Genomic DNA, 6255 nt, shown 5'->3' with positions numbered 1-6255 from the left:
CAATTATATTAAAATACAATTATCAAAATAGTTTTCAAAACAAATTCACAGGTGCCACCTAAAGAACCCTTGCTCTAACCTTTTCAATTAGTACATCTACTAGACAGATAATAGACATCCAATAGACAGATGTCTATTCCTTAAGACCCCTAGACCCTCCCAAACAAATTAAAGACTTCTGATAATTTGTGAACCTTCTTCTGTGTCCAGTCTCTATGAGCCCAGCAAGTCTTTTTAACCCTAAGATTCTTTATCTCTGACATATACTGGACATAACCTGGTTGAGTCACTTAATTTCCCTGTATTCTTGAGAAGTTGCTGATCTGCACTGGTAAAGGGTGTTCCCTATACCAAAGAAGTTACAAGTCCAAAAAGATTTGTCATATTTATTCAACCTAATCATCTAGTTTGTGAAGAAATTTTTAATTCCTGACTTTCACCCACTGTCAGTTATCCCTACTAGTTTTGTATCATCAGCAAATTTGATAAGCATATTATCTACACCTTCATTCATATCATTGATAAAAATATTATGCTGAACAAGGCCAAATGCAGAATCCTGTGATACTCTGTGAGACAATTCCTTTCAAGTTGATCTAAAACTGTTAATGACTAGTTATTTACAGGTCCAAATCCAATGACTTGTACTCTTGCTTTGCCCATACATCTCCAGTTTTTCACATAATGATGGCATCAGATGTTTTATCAAATGTTTAGCTCAAATCTGGGCAAACTAGATATATAGCATTTTTCTGATTTATTTGATTAGGAATCCTTTATCCAGTCATTCTGATTCATGAATGGCCCCTGGACCCAAATGATTCTATGAGAGAGTGAGGAGAAAGTGAGGCTGGTGATTTAACACAGCTCTCCCTTAATCAAATCCAATTCTTTTTCATGTTATGTCATCACTTCCTTGATGTCATGATCTTCGAGAATCAAGGACAAACAACAGCCCTGTCAATAAAGGAAATAAGGTAAGGCTGGTATGACTTATGTTTTTGGTAAGGCAATGGGGTTTGGTGACTTGCCCAAGGTCACACAGCTAGGTAATTATTAAGTGTCTGGGACTGGATTTGAACATAGGTCCTCCTGACTCCAGGGCCAGTGCTCTTATCTACTGCATCATCTAGCTGCCCTGGCATAACTTATTCTTAATGAAGCCATGCTGACTCTTTATAATCATGACTATCTTTTCTAGATCTTAAGAGCTTAGATTTAGAACTGGAAGTGACATTTGGAAGCTATCTAGTCCAACATCCTCCCCCCATTTTTTTTTTACAAATATAAAAATTGAAAATCAGAAAGGTTTTGTCAAATGATTTGTCAAAGTTTACATAGGTAGATGACAGATATTATATAATTATCTTTGTATGTGACTCAGTTGGGGTAAAAGAGTACTCCTGAGTGGTTAGGGTGTTTGTGGAAAAATCAATGATGATCATACCCTTGATCTTCTCATCATTCACAAAAGTACCTTCCATATTCAAGAATTCCAAACTCCTCTTATCTAACCATAATCTGTTGATGCATCTGCCTTCTTTTACAAAAACCTATACTTTGTCCACACTAGGACTCCAAATCCTTTGCCTCACAATTCTCTCTCAGGCCATCTCACCTACACTAGCTGCTCTTTTTTCTTTTCTCTATCTTAATAATTGGCAACTCAACATGTTCCTTTCTTTCAAATCCCTATCCCCCTTATCATTTTACCAACTGCAGCATGCCAGATCTCACCATTTGCCTTCTTCACTCCTGTTTGATAGAAAAAAATCTCTGACTGGGTCCACTATAAATTTATGTTACACAACTTCATTTCAGTCCTTACTGCTGCTAGGCAATCATATTATATTTGCCTTATCAATTTGCTAGTCTATTTTCCACAGTGTCTTCCAAATCTTTTTATCCTTCAAATCTCCCATCATGCTCCCCCTACCCCCACAACTGTCTCAGCTAAGAACCTTGCCTTATATTTTAAAGGGTGGGGGGAGGTCCATTTGTCATGAGGTTCCTCTTCTTCATTTCATATCAAAATCTTCTACCACTATCTCCTTTTTTTTAACCCCTGTCTCACATACTGAGAAGGTCTTACTCCTTACTAAGGCTAATCCCTCTATTTGCTCAAGTGATCCTATTCCATCCTGCCTTTTCTAAGCAGATTGGTCTCTCTGTCATCCCCACTCTTGTACTTTTTTTCAGTCTCTCCCTGTCTATTGTTTATTCCCTACTTTCTACAAATATACCTATTTCTCTCTAATCCTTAAAAAATCCTCTTCATCTTTTCATCCCTACTAAACTCCTCAAAAAGGGCATCAATAATAGATTTTCTACTTCTCTTCTCATTTTTCTTTTAACCCTAAATAATCTTATTTCTGACCTTATCATTCCACCAAAACTACTGTCTCCAAAGTTGATCTTTTGCTTGCCAAATCCAATGTCCTTTTCTCAATTCTCATTCTTCTTGATCTTTCAGCAGCCTTTAATGCTGTTGAACAGTATTTGGTATTCTCTTCTCTACATTTCTGAGGCAACACTCTTTCCTACTTCTCCTTTTATCTTCTCCTTTTCAGTCTCCTTTGCTATATACTCATCCAAATCAAGCCCTCTCATCATAGATATCCCACTATATTCTGTCCTAGACCCACTTCCCTTCCTCTTTCTCTCTCTGTCTTTCTTTACCATTTCACTTGATGAGCTTATCCCATGAATTTAATTACTATTTCTATGCTTACTATTCTCAAACTACCTATTCTGCCTCAATTTCTCTGCAGTCTTCAAGTCTTGCATCTCCAACTACCTTTTAGACAACTAAGAGTGAATGTCCAGTTGTTGTTCAGTCATTTCCCACCCAAGACCAACTCTTTGTGACTTCATTTGAGCCTGGATTCTTCTTCTTCTCCTCTTCCTCCTCCTCCTCCTCCTCCCCCTTTTCTTCTTTTTGCAAAGATAACAGAATGGTTTTTCATTTCTTTCTCCAGCTCATTTGGGGGAATGAGAAAAGAAATTCTTTAAAAACAAGCCACCTTTAACATAGAGTCTTCTGGTAAACAGATCGAATTTGTAATTGTATAAGGTAAACCTTGTCTTTAAGAATAGATAAATGGGGCAGCTAGGTGGCACAGTGGATAGAGCACATGGAGTCAGGAGGACCTGAGTTCAAATCCAAACTGAGAAACTTTATAATTGCCTAGCTGTGTGACCTTAGGCAAGTCATTTAAATTTCCTTAAATAAAATTTTTTAAAAAAGAACAGATAGAAATTTGAAAGCAAAAATATCAACTTAAAAACAAAGGCCTGACTTCTTAATCCCATCAAGATAGCCCCTTCAGGGAATGGCTAGGTGGTTCAGTGGATAAAGCACCAGCCCTGGAGTCAGGAGTACCTGGGTTCAAATCCCGTCTCAGACATTTAATAATTACCTAGCTGTGTGGCCTTGGGCAAGACACTGAACCCCATTGCCTTGCAAAAAACCTTTAAAAAAAAAAGATAGCCCCTTCATCTTTCTTCAAGCTTTGAAGATCTTTAATAGGATAACTGATGGAGTATTTTTTTAGGCTTTTTTGCAAGGCAAATGGAGTTAAGTGGCTTGCCCAAGGCCACACAGCTAGGTAATTATTAAATGTCTGAGGCATGATTTGAACCCAGGAACTCCTGACTCCAGGGCAGGTGCTCTATCCACTGTGCCACCTAGTCACCCCCAGGGAATTCCTTTAACTGGGATGTCTGATGTTCAGCTCTTCCCAACCCTATCCTGGATTGTTCTCACCTCATCCTACCCTGGGTGGCTATACCTTTCTTTGATTGTATAAGGAGGTGATGATTCCTGCCTTCTGATGGTCAAAACTATTTTTTTTAAAAGGTCTGTATAAGTCTCCATTTTGGGGGTTTGACTATCTAGTCAGGACCCTCCCCCCCCCACATGCCTGTGTATTCTGTGAATTTAGAGAAATATCCATATCCATCCATCCTAATTCTGTTTTGTTCTCTCTTATAGGCCCAAACTCTGGTACTATTTTGTCCCTGATTAAGACAAACTCTGATTAGGACAAACTCTGGGAAGGTTAGCATGCATTTATTTTTATAGGCCAAGACTCAGTGAGGACCCTCTTCATCTTTGGAGGGTCCCTTTACATTTTAGAGATGAAGATAGGGAGGCAAACAGGGATTAGTGACTTGCTCATGATCACATAGCTAGTAAGTAGCTGAGATCAGATATAGACTCAAGAAGATGAGTCTTCCTGACTCCAGGCCCAGCACCTGGTCCACTATGCCACCTACATTTTCAGTAGAATTCTTAAATTCAGCATATCTAAAACTGAACTCATTATCTTCCCTATTACTTTAGAAGGCAACTCCAGTCTCCCCGACCCTCAGATTAGTGTCCTAGATGTTATTCTTGACTCTTCACTGTCTCTCACCTCCCATATCTAATCTGCTGTCAGGCCCTTTTGATTTCACCTTTGCAATATCTCAAATATGGTCCCAACATATTACACTTGAACTAATCCTGGATCTGCCTGTCTCAAGTTTCTCCCTACTCCAAACCATTCACCATTCAGCCACCAAAGTGATTGTCTGACCATGTCACACCAACTGTCTCATCCCCTCCATTAAAAATCTAATGACTCTTGCTAACAGGATCAAATACAAAATTCTCTAGTGTTCAAAGTCCTTCATAACCTAACCCTGCTTCTACCTTTAAAGTGTTATAAACCTTACTCCTTAATACAAACTTTTCAAACCAGTGACTCAGGTTTCCTTACTTCTCTATGAACAAGTCATTCTGATAGAATTCCCAATTAATGAATCCCCTTCCCAACATTCAGATCTGCTCTGATTGTCCCTCCTGGGTCCTTTCTAGAACTGGAAATTCTAGCTATGACTTAATTACTGATTCTGCAGTCCCTACCTCTGCTTTTGCCCAAGGCCTTTTTGTCTTCGGGTTGCAGGATATCAATGCCCACTGCTTAGGGACATCCTTGCCCTTTAACTTTAATGTAAAGATCCTGGTCTCGTTGGCCTAGAGACTCAATCACTTATTATCAGCACCTGGGGTGGTCTTTGATATTCAAAAACCTTTCTTACAAGCATGTTTATAAGTTAATTATAAGTTCTGTCCCTTCTAACTGTCCTTTGATGGTGTCAACTTCTGACATCTAAACTGACTTCAAACAGATAATTATTTATCTGATATCATTTCTCTTTTTCCTTCTTCTCTTCCCTATATAAACAAGAACATGTCAGAACCCTCTTTATTGAGTATCTCCCAACTCTAAGCCCACTATGCCATCACAGTGTCCAATAAAATGCCAATTTGCCTGGAGAGAGAGCCCACATCTTGTGAATTCTTTCTCAGACATCCAATGCTGAACTCCAATATTTTGGAGGTTCAAGTGCCAAGATCTCTTCCTTTCTGCTCCTGACATTTTCTTAGACCTGTAATATCTGTTCTGCTCTTCCTTACCTCTCCCTGCCTTTTGAGCTTCTCTGGCTTCTTTAGTTGCAAGCTGAAATCTCATCTTCTACATGGAAGCCTCTCAGAACCCCTCTTAATTCTAGCGGTAATTTCTTATTTATACTGTATATGCTTATTTGTTCTTATTTTTATTTGTTTGTTTTCTCCCATTAGATTATAAATTCCTTGAGGGCACAGAATTCTTTTGCCTCTTCTAATGTCTAGAATATTAGTAGGTGTTAAATAAATGTTTACTGACTGGCCAGGCTGAATCATATGATCTAGAATTTTGCCTGGAATATCTGCCCTTCTCCATTCTACTAATATTTTTTGTATTCTGCAACATCTTTCAGAGAGCACTTTCAGTGGCTTTGTACAAACATCTGTCAGTTCTTTCAGCATTATGAGATCTAGTTTATCTAGGACTCAATTTAAACTCATCAAGGGCAATTAGATACTTACTTATAAGGGTCTCATCTCCCTGTTAGCCTTTTTTTTTTGTTTTGTTTTGGTGTTTAGTATTTTTCAGTCCAAAGATCATTCTTCTTGGAAGAGATACTAAAAGCAAAAATTCAGAACTCAGCAGCTCTGACTTCTCTCTGTTGTTGGTAGCAAAAAATGGATCTCCCCAAATTGAGGAGAGGTCCTGGTTGAGTTTAACCTATTGGAAATAAATGGTTTAATCCTCCCAGTGTTTGTCCTAATCAAGGACAAAAGTTAACAGAAGTTTTGGCCTTAAGAAAGAGCAAAATGGAATTAGGTTAACAAGCACATTTAATGATATTTCTCCAAGTCAAAAG

This window comes from Macrotis lagotis, chromosome X, assembly GCF_037893015.1.
Source record: "Macrotis lagotis isolate mMagLag1 chromosome X, bilby.v1.9.chrom.fasta, whole genome shotgun sequence".
NCBI classification, from domain to species: domain Eukaryota; kingdom Metazoa; phylum Chordata; class Mammalia; order Peramelemorphia; family Peramelidae; genus Macrotis; species Macrotis lagotis.
Note: the sequence above shows the minus strand (reverse complement) of the source record.